This window comes from Balaenoptera acutorostrata, chromosome 10 (genome assembly GCF_949987535.1).
Source record: "Balaenoptera acutorostrata chromosome 10, mBalAcu1.1, whole genome shotgun sequence".
Taxonomy (NCBI): Eukaryota; Metazoa; Chordata; class Mammalia; order Artiodactyla; family Balaenopteridae; genus Balaenoptera; species Balaenoptera acutorostrata.
This window is the reverse complement of record NC_080073.1, coordinates 59,987,950-59,999,493: the sequence shown is the minus strand read 5'-3', so window position 1 is coordinate 59,999,493 and position 11,544 is coordinate 59,987,950. Positions and strand designations below refer to the sequence as shown.

At 39.7% G+C, this 11,544-nt stretch overlaps 1 pseudogene; it reads right to left on the bottom strand.

Moving 5' to 3' along the window:
* Positions 1-1,589: 1,589 nt before the first annotated feature.
* On the bottom strand, positions 1,590-2,138 carry LOC102999938 (malignant T-cell-amplified sequence 1-like; annotated as a pseudogene).
* Between the last annotated feature and the right edge of the window lie 9,406 nt (positions 2,139-11,544).

Genomic DNA, 11,544 nt, shown 5'->3' with positions numbered 1-11,544 from the left:
TGCAGGCAGGAAGGCAAACTCAAACCCAGAGTAATTGTCTATTTGTGTGAAATAGTCAGCTTGTAGCTAAGTGAGTATCTTGCTGGTCTCCTCAGAGTGATGCTTACAGGTGGCTCAGGATGGTTGTCTTGCATGCAGGCTGGAGATTCAGCAATGACAGTAGCTAAATCAGCCTTAATCAGTAGTAGCACATATTGTTGAGCTCCATCTTTCACACTGTAGCCATTCGGCTCATGTGTCCATCCTGTTAGCACGGAGGTGGCCTGTGACCAAAACTGGTCAACATCACCTGTCCTACATAGTCCTTTATTTCCTCTTCTGTTCTGGGACCTCTCTGGTGGACATGAATATGATACAACAATCTGCACACATTCCTGGTCATCCAACCACAAACCAGTAGCTCAGACCTTGTTCCCAAACTTCCAGGCTTCTGAAGGCAAACCATGTAATTCACAACTCTCATGGGTCAGTAATTATTTAACCCTGACCCACTTCTTCTACACAAGGTTGATGACCTGGTAAATCCCCTATTGGGAAGCATTTTCTCTCATCACTGTCTTTTGCAGACACTGCTGAGTGAGGCTCCAGTGAAGTTGACATCTGAATTTCGGCTTGCACACCCACAAATTTAGCCAGCCCACCCATAAGCCAAGGTTGGTAATAAGGAATCCTCCCTACAACAGTAGATGTTGGCTCAGGCAGGGTGCTAGTGCAGTAGGGGTAGGTAACTTGGGGGTCTGGGCCACCTGCTCATGCAGCTGCCTGTACCCTCTGGTGTTTGTGCCTGATTCCAACAGTGTATCTGCCACTGGTGGTTCCTGACCTTATGGCTTGGTGGTTCTGATAGAACTCAGCTCATGATGTACTTTCCCAATGCATGGTCGCTTGGTGTCCCATGGACAGGCATTCTCTCTCTACCAGGGCCCAATAAGAACTCCAGCAGTTGTTTTTGTAAAGGCACATACTCCTCTGATGTGACAACATGGCCTTGTTCCATAACCCCAGGGACCTGACCTGTGATCGTTGTTCTGGCACATGCCACCGACTCCACATGGCCTCTTGTCCCTCCTCCTCCACTGTAAGCCATGGCAATTCTGGCATTTCAGCTTCACTTGGCCTGGGCCATCACTTTCTCCATGTTTCTTGGAGCCATATCAGTAGCAAGGTCACATCATTTCCTGGGGAATGTGCCAGGGTGTTAAATCTTGTATCTTGGGAGAGCACACAAATCAGTAAGCTCTCCTGTTCAACTTTGTGGTCTGGCCCTGGATCAAGCCTTAGAATTCAGTCCTATTTGTCTTCTCTCAGCTCCCACTAGCACACTCTGGCTGGGTCATGAAACTCTTTTGGGAGAGTTATAACCTGTTGATCAGGAGAGGATACAGGGACAGGTGTTAAAGGAAAGGATATTGTCTTGCAGAGAAACATCTTCATTGTCTTCAAGCAAGGTGGCAACACTTCTTGTTGTTTTCTTTTTAGCATCTGTTGAATTTATTCTGCATAATCACAGAGGTATTGTCTTCATGCTATCACACAACACAGATACTGTGTTCTATCCATATTGAGCCCAAGTGCATTCCTTCTGAGACTTATTTATATGTTTTCATATGCCACAGCCCATCACTTAAATAATGGATATTTTAAATGTCAATTCCCTTGTTGACTTTCACGGTATCATCTGCAGACATCTTCATGATTTCAACACACAGAGCAAGCTATTTTCCTTCTGCCATGATTGCAACAATCACATCTACTGCAGCAGAGTAAAGCTTAGCTCCTGGAGAAGTTCAGCCTAGACACATGATGTCTGCTCCTCTGAGTACAAACTTTATGGCTCCTTTATCAACCTGCTGGTGTAGCAAGAAGGGGATTTTTTGGTCTCTATTTGTGAAGTAACCTTAGGGTTGGATAAAAAGGTCCTTCTCTTTTTCTAAATAAAGTAACTCTCCATTCACCGTAAGAATTTCTATATGTACATGGCATCCCACTATTTTAACTAGATCCTTCTTAGGCGTGATTTGATTAAGGCATGGTTCAATGCCTAGGAATTGCTCTACTGGTTCTTAAGACCTTTAATAACAGGTTTTAAACTGGATGCAATTAGACACATTTTCTTTTTTATTAAATTTCTTGAACATGATTCAAGGTGAAGGGATAATGATAGGGAAGAGTTGGGAATGGGGAAAAATAGAATTAGTAAAGGCCCAGCAAACCCCCTAAACCTGGAATGCCAAAGGGATAGTCGCAGCTGCTGTTGTTATCTGGAAGTTAGATAGCTGACCACAGTTTAGGGCCTCTAGGGAAATCTGACTACTTCTGCTCCTCCAACTACTTCCTTTGACTACTCATGTGAACACTGCGGCACTTTTGGGGGCTGTTTGTGTTTACCAATTTCTCTCCAGGGCGGAAGTTGAAAAGATGAAGAGATGGAACAATCATTCTAGTTGCAAGAAGAGAATGGAGGGACAGCACCTGTTCTTAATAAGGATGGTTGAACAAATGCAGGCTCAGAGGGGTCAGAAAAGTCTGGGGTTCAAAGTTCAGAGGCATCCACCTGAATTCCTCTACCAGGTTTTAGGGTCTCCCTCGCATCCCTAATCTCCCACAGCCTAGCAGACATCTCGTGGGTGGGTGACTAACTTTGTGTAGAGCTTGGAGCTTGGCTACTGTGACTAATGAACCCTGGGTCAGGGTGTGGTTTTCAGCTTTTTCTGCTTTCTTTCTACCTGGAAGCCCCTCTGCTTGTTTCGGTGGTGACTAGCAATTACTATCCTGTCATCTGTGAGAGTTTTGGCAGCTGAACCACCATCTATTTCAGACACTATGGGTACTCCACCTAGCCCCTGAAGAGGTTCTTGTTGCCAGCTAAATAGGGAGCACTGTAGCTCCAAAATCTCTTGCATCACTGCTTTTCCACCTGTCACAGTTAGCTTCTCTGTAAGGAAGAGAAACTTTGCTTTTCCTTGCAATCTGCTGGTGTCACTTAAGAAGTGATTTTCAACTGGGGCAATCCTGCCTCAACCCACCAACCCCAAGGAACAAGTGGCAGTGTCTGGAGATATTTTGGGTTATCACAACTGAGGACATGCTAGTGGATAGACACCATGTGTGTTGCTCAGCATCTCACAACTCATAAGACAGCCTCCATACCAAAATATCATCCAGCCCAGTATGTCTTTAGTGTCCAGGTGGAGAAATTGCTCTTCTAGAGCAAGAGCAGATAGTTTTAACTTTAGACAATGTAAAGTCTGTACTTTTTAAAACAGAGTATTTGACTAAAACCTTTATGCAGAAAGTGAATAAACGTTGAGATGAGTGGCACTGAGACAACTCTTGTTGAAAGTTACTACCCAAATGATTCAATTTCTCTCATGAGTGTTATTATCAGAGGGAAAAAGTGCATGCAGATAAAACAAACTGTGAGAGCTTATAGTGCCCACTGCAGGGAGAGAGATCTTTGGAGCTACGCTGCAGTCACAAGCTATGCAAATCAGCTTAGGAGTATATGCTTGTACAATTTAGCCCTCCTTGTCCCCAGTAAATGTCTTTGGAATGCCTGCTATATGCCAGACGCAGGAATGTCACAGCCCAGTCTCAAGTAATACCTCTTTCAACCTGTACACTCGGGAATTGTAAGCACCAGAATAAGCCTCAGTTGAGGAAAGCACAAAGCACAGCTTAGTGACTGACAGAGGCTCTAATTTGTGAACCTTGAAGCTCATGGGTGAAGCTAAAGAAGTGCTTAATGAATGGCTGATACACTTACCCTGAGTTTACCAAGAAAACCTGCCCATGTGGGGGTCTTAGAGACCAGCACTGAGGAGGAAGTGGCAAAGCTGTCACCACTGTTTCCTCCATAAGGTTTGAAACTGCCTGATCCCACCACTCACACTGGGCCAGCTTCCTCACCTTACCTCTTACTGTCATCTTTTCGGCTGAACAAAAAGAGGTCTCTATTTGACTTTTCTCTGGCAATTCACATTTGTCTGGATGGTTACACAATAACACTCTAAAAGTAGGTGGACAATTTTGACCAAATTAGGTATTTTGCAAGTTTCTTTACATTAAGTCCTTTGTTTAGTCTGTCATCTGAAAAAATGACATCTAATAAATTTCCCAATGACCAATCTTTGCAGATCTGAAGTTAGAAATCTCTTATTGTAAAATTATAGATAATTGAGTATATGAGAATAGGCTCACTCAAATTTGAATATATTTAATCATGATAATCTTATTAAGGGAGTTTTTCTTATTTCACTGCCCATGTTTAAGTGGAAAGCATTAACAACCTCTAATCCACTCTAGCACTCATACTCAGGTAAATTCAGAAATGCTCTTAGTTTTCCTGCAGATCTGATGATCTGGAGGGGAGGAAACTTAAAGTAGGGAAAGACTTTGCAGTCACAGAAGGTACTGAGCAGCCAGGCTCTGAAAGGAGGAAGATGGACAACATAGACAGCTTGCTGACTTGAAAGAAGGGTTCTTAAGATTGGCTGTGGGCCCAAGCCTGACTGACATCAGACCTGAGAAAATCAAGGAAAGGAAATAAAAGAGAGACAAGAAAGAGGAGAACAGTGGTAAGGCAGTAAATTGATCTCCAGATGGCAAAACATAACATTCAAACAATGACTGGGAAGGGCAGAGAGGGTCCTGAGAAGAAATACCTGAAGGATGCTTCCTCCTCTTCACTCCCCCCTCCAGATGGGGTACATGGGGAGGGCGAGGTGGTTTGCATCCACTACCTTAAGACTCTGTCATTCAAGTTGGTCTTGAGAACATACTTCGTGTTTCACGTGAGTGATTCAGTTGTGGTGTCATCACTGTAATTGCAAGGTCTTCTCTGCCTGCCCCCTCGTCCCATTTCACTTTGGCATCAAGTCTTCATTTTTTCAGACAAAGAAATTGTGGCTCATTGGGCAGAAGCTGACCACACATGAGGCAAAGGCCTGACTCACAGGTGTAATACATATTAACATTATTATATTAATTAATTTATGTTTATTAATTTAATTTATTATAACAACTTAATACAATATGTATATATGTATACAAAATGTAAAATAGCATATAAAGTATGATATGCTATTTTATATTAATAGAATATTTATATCAATAATATATGTTAATGTTAATAATACATAGACTGATTAAGTTACTGACATCCTTGGCAAAAAGACTAATGAAGACTAAGGAAAACAGAAGAATCCAGAACTTTTAAGATCTTTGAGAGAACTCTTTGCCCATGATGTAAATGGAGAGAAGTATATGGAAGACATCAGCTAGGACTGCTCACACTGCTCCTCTTGATCCCCTGTTACTGCATCAATAGTGAATCAGGGTGCCCCAAGTGTCCAGGCAAAGCAGAAGCCCAGAGGCCAGAGCCCAGCCTCCCTGGCCAACTCCTTACCTTCTTTCACCACATCACACTGACCCCAGCCCACCCATACATCACTTCCTCACTTACACAGTTATGAACAAATATTATAACTTCTCCTAAAGAATGAAGTCTGTATGTTGCAGGAGAATTGGCACCTATCAAATAGTGACACCCGTCTTAAAACTACAGAGAGAGGGAGAGGGAGAAAGGTAGATAGATAAATAGATATGCATGCCCCAGTTGTAGACTAAAATGTAAAATTTATAAAAATAGAAATTGATGTTAAAACTGTTCAGCTCTTAGCTTTTATTTTTACCAATGCCTGAATTAAATAATTTATCAGTCCTTTTAGTACAATAGGTTCTAAATCATAAAATAGGATTTAATTTGGAAATACTGTAGTACATTACCAAAATGTACCTTTGAAGCCAATATTCAAATCATCCAATGTCTTCTTAACCAAAGCAGAGGTTTGTTGCATCTTCATAGACTCTGTCAAAATGTTCCCCAGAGGTTAGAGAGGAGTTTCCTGGAACATAATTTTCCCTTCCCCTGTTGCCAGAAGTAAGAGTGTTTATATCTGGAGATGCAGAAAGAGTTTGTTGACCATCAACATTTTCCAGTAGGTTCAGCCTCCATTTGAATATGCCCTAAATCCCGACTCACTAAGCAGGCCAAGTTCCCCCGACCCAATGTTCCAACTATCCACTTTGCTTCCACTCACCAGGATCATGGGCTCACATGATGCAGAATGGACTGGACTCTTTAAGCCACTTGTCCTCTCCTACCCTTCCACACTCACAGGCATGGAGAAGTCAAACTCCTTGCACTGGTTTAAGGAAGAAGGAGGTCCAGCAACAGTCCCAGAAAAAGTGCATGGGAGGGACCCCTCCACACACAGAGGACCATGGACTCTTCATGTAGGGTTGGGTGTATTATGGTGACTGGAGGAGCCTCAGTACCCAACACCTATGGGAGCACGTCTGCTGAATGAGACTCGGAAAATATCTGTGGGCTGCAGGAGCTGAGGAACAGTTGAGATTTGGATGGGCTGGGAATAGAGGGGAAGGTTTTCCATGTTCCAAAGCACAGGCTATGGTCATTCTAGGCTGGAAATATTGACAGCTCAGCACCAGCTCCCACCAAATGGAGGGTATTTGTGAGAGGTGTCCTGAGACATGAGAGTTTCATAGGGAAATGACAGAAGAAAGTGGGAGGATGCAAAATATTTCTGAGAGCCTTGAACAACACATCCAGCCTTCTGATTCCAGCTGTGGGAGGTAGCGGGTTATTATATTTAGGACTGTGCAAAACACAGAGCAGCTGCTTTTCCTGGGCCTGATGCTGCATCTTTGCAATAACAATGAGACATTTCCAGAACAAGAAGCCAAGACCTTCAGCATGTTGTCCTCTGACGCCTTCATTCTTGATCTGGGACAATGTTTGATGAATCCAGCTGTCTCCACTACACGCTCACTGTTCCTTCAACCAGCACATATTTACTGAGGCCCTACGATGTGCCAGGCCCTTTCCAGACACTGGGACACAGCAGTGGTTAAGCAGGAGGAGGGAGGTGCCCATTCTCATGCAGGTGACAGATTCATGAGGGACCAGAGAAAAACATAAAATGTACACAAAGTCAGGCAGTGCTATGTGCCATGGAGAAAAATAAAGTCAGGAGGGACATTAGAGCAAATTTCAGAATGTGTTTAGAAATCAAGAAATGCAGTGGGCAGATTATTCCAGACTGAGAAAACAGCAAGTGCAAAGGCCCTGAGTGCCATAGTGGGCTTAGTTTTGTTTTGGTTTTGGGTTTGTTTTTTTTTTTTTTTTTTTTGATGTTTTTAAAAAAAATTTTGGAGTATAGTTAATTTACAGTGCTGTGTTAGGTTCATGTATACAACAAAGTGAATAAGATATATATATATATATATATATATATATATATATATATATATATATATTCTGTTTCAGATTCTTTTCTATATAGGTTATTACAAAATATTGAGTAGAGGTCCCTTTGCTATACATTAAGTCCTTATTAGTTGTTATGCATTTGGTATATAGTAGTGTGTATAGGTTAAACCCAATCTCTTAATTTATCATTTCCCCCCATGTTTCTCTTTTGATAATCATATTTAATTTCTATATCTGTGAGTCTGTTTCTGTTTTGTAAATATGTTCATTTGTATCATTTTTAATAGATTCCACATATAAATGATATCATGTGATATTTGACTTTCCCTGTTTGACTTACTTCAGTTAGTGTGATAATCTCTAGTCCATCCATGTTGCTGCAAAAGGTATTATTTCATTCTTCTTTTCTGGCTGAGTAATAGCACATTATATATATATACATACCATGTCTTCCTTATCCATTGTTCAATCGATAAAAATTTAGGTTGTTTCTATGTCTTCACTATTGTAAATAGTGTTGCAATGAACATTAGGGTCCACATTTCCACATTAATGAACTGAACAATAAAAAACATATGATCCTCACAATAGAGGGAGGAAAAGCTTCTGACAAAATTCAACACCAATTTATGATAAAAACTCTCCAGAAAGTGGGCATAGAGGGAACCTACCTCAACATAATAAAGGTCATATATGCAAAACCCACAGCTAACATCATTCTCAATGGTGAAAAACTGAAAGTATTTCCTCTAAGATCAGGAAGAATACAAGGATGCCCACTGTAGCCACTTTTGTTCAACATAGTTTTGGAAGTCCTGTCACAGCAATCAGAGAAGAAAAAGAAATAAAAGGAAACCAAATAAAAAAAAAAGTAAAACTGTCACTGTTTGCAGATGACATGATACTATGTACAGAAAATCTTAAAAACACTGTCAGAAAACTACTGAAGCTCATCAATGAATTTGGTAAAGTTACAGGAAACTGAATTAATACACAGGCATATCTTGCATTCCTATACACTAACAGCAAAACATCAGAAAGGAAATTAAGGAAACAATCTCATTTACCATCACATGAAAAATAATCAAATACCTAGGAATAAACTCACCTAAGGAAGCAAAAGAGCTGTACTCAGAAAACTATAAGATGGTGATGAAAGAAATTGAAGATGACAGAAACAGATGGAAAGATACACCATGTTCTTGGACTATAAGAACCAATATTGTCAAAATGACTATACTACCCAAAGCTATCTACAGATTCAATGCAATCCTTATCAAACAACCAATGGCATTTTTCACAGAATTAGAACAAAAAAATTATAATTTGTATGGAGACAAAAAAGACCCTGAATAGCCAAAGCAATCTTGAGAAAGAAATATGAAGATGGAGGAATCAGGATCCCTGACTTCAGACTATACTACAAAGCTACAGTCATAAAACAGTATGGTAATAGCACAAAAAAAGAAATATAGGTCAATGGAACAGGATACAAAACCCAGAGATAAACCCAGACACCTATGGTCAACTAATCTGTGACAAAAGAGGCAGCAAAATATAGTGGAGAAAAGACAGTCTCTTCAATAAGTGGTGCTGGGAAAACTGGACAACTACAAGGTAAAAGTATGAAATTAGAATATTCTCTAACACTATACACAAAACTAAACTAAAAATGGAATAAAGACCTAAATGTAAGGCTGGATACTATAAAACTCTAAGAGGAAAACATAGGGAGAACACTCTCTGATATAAATCGCAGCAAGATTTTTTTGACCCACCTCCTAGAGTAATGAAAATAAAAACAAAAATAAACAAATGGGAGAGAGTGCAGACAGCAGAAGCAAGAAGAACTACAATCCTGTAACCTGTGGAACAAAACCACATTCACAGAAAGATAGACAATATGAAAAGGCAGATGACTATGTACCAGATGAAGGAACAAGATAAAACCCTAGAAAAACAACTAAATGAAGTGGAGATAGGCAACCTTCCAGAAAAAGAATTCAGAATAATGATAGTGAAGATGATCCAGGACCTTGGAAAAGGAATGGAGGTAAAGATCGAGAAGATGCAAGAAATGTTTAACAAAGGCCTAGAAGAATTAAAGAACAAACAAACAGAGATGAACAATACAATAACTGAAATGAAAACTACACTAGAAGGAACCAAGAGCAGAATAACTGAGGCAGAAGAACGGATAAGTGACCTGGAAGACAGATTGGTGGAATTCAATGCTGTGGAACAGAATAAAGAAAAAAGAATGAAAAGGAATGGAGACAGCCTAAGAGACCTCTGGGAAAACATTAAACACAACAACATTCGCATTATAGGGGTCCCAGAAGGAGAAGAGAGAGAGAAAATATTTGAAGAGATTAGAGTCAAAAACTTCCCTAACAAACATGGGAAAGGAAATAGCCACCCAACTCCAGGAAGTGCAGAGAGTCCCATACAGGATAAAACCAAGGAGAAACAGGCCGACACACATAGTAATCAAATTGGCAAAAAACAAAGACAAAGAAAAATTATTAAAAGCAACAAGGAAAAATGACAAAAAACATACAAGGGAAATCCTAAAAGGTTAACATCTGACTTCTCAGCAGAAAATCTATAAGCCAGAAGGGAGTGGCATGATATACTTAAAGTGATGAAAGGGAAGAACCTACAACCAAGATTACTCTACCTGGCAAGGATCTCATTTAGATTTCACGGAGAAATCAAAAGCTTTACAGACAAGCAAAAGCTAAGAGAATTCAGCACCACCAAACCAGCTCTATAACAAATGCTAAAGGAACTTCTCTAAGTGGGAAACACAAGAGAAGAAAAGGACCTACAGAAACAAACCCAAAACAATTAAGAAAATGGTCATAGGAACATAAATATCAATAATTACCTTAAATATGAATAGATTAAATGCTCCAACCAAAAGACACAGGCTTGCTGAATGGATACAAAAACAAGACCCATCTATATGCTGTCTACAAGAGACCCATTTCAGACCTAGGGACACATTCAGACTGAAAGTGAGGGGATGGAAAAAGATATTCCATGCAAATGGAGATCAAAAGAAAGCTGGACTAGCAATTCTCATATCAGATTAAATAGACTTTAAATAAAGAATGTTACAAGAGACAAGGAAGGACGCTACCTAATGATCAGGGGATCAATCCAAGAAGAAGATGTAACAATTATAAATATATATGCACGCAACATAGGAACACCTCAAAACATAAGGCAACTGTTAACATCTATAAAAGAGGAAATTGACAGTAGCACAATAACAGTGGGGGACTTTAACACCTCACTTACACCAATGGACAGATCATCCAAAATGAAAATAAATAAGGAAACAGAAGCTTTAAATGACACAATAGACCAGATAGATTTAATTGATATTTATAGGACATTCCATCCCAAAACAGCAGATTACACTTTCTTCTCAAGTGCGCACAGAACATTCTCCAGGATAGATCACATCTTGGGTCACAAATCAAGCCTCAGTAAATTTAAGAAAATTGAAATCATACCAAGCATCTTTTCTGACCACAACACTATGAGATTAGAAATGAATTACAGGGGAAAAAACGTAAAAAACACAAACACTTGGAGGCTAAACAATACGTTACGAAATAACCAAGAAATCACAGAAGAAATCAAAGAGGAAATCAAAAAATACCTAGAGACAAATGACAATGAAAACACGACGACCCAAAACCTATGAGATGCAGCAAAAGCAGTTCTAAGAGGGAAGTTTATAGCTATACAAGCCTACCTCAAGAAACAAGAAAAATCTCAAGTAAACAATCTAACCTTACACCTAAAGAAACTAGAGAAAGAAGAACAAACAAAACCCAAAGTTAGCAGAAGGAAAGAAATCATAAAGATCAGAGCAGAAATAAATGAAATAGAAACAAAGAAAACAATAGCAAAGATCAATAAAACTAAAAGCTGGTTCTTTGAGAAGATAAACGAAATTGATAAACCATTAGCCAGACTCATCAAGAAAAAGAGGGAGAGGACTCAAATCAATATAATTAGAAATGAAAAAGGGGAAGTTACAAGAGACACTGCAGAAATACAAAGCATCCTAAGGGACTACTACAAGCAACTCTATGCCAATAAAATGGACAACCTGGAAGAAATGGACAAATTCTTAGAAAGGTATAACCTTCCAAGACTGAACCAGGAAGAAACAGAAAATATGAACAGACCTATCACAAGTAATGAACTTGAATCCGTGATTAAAAATCTTC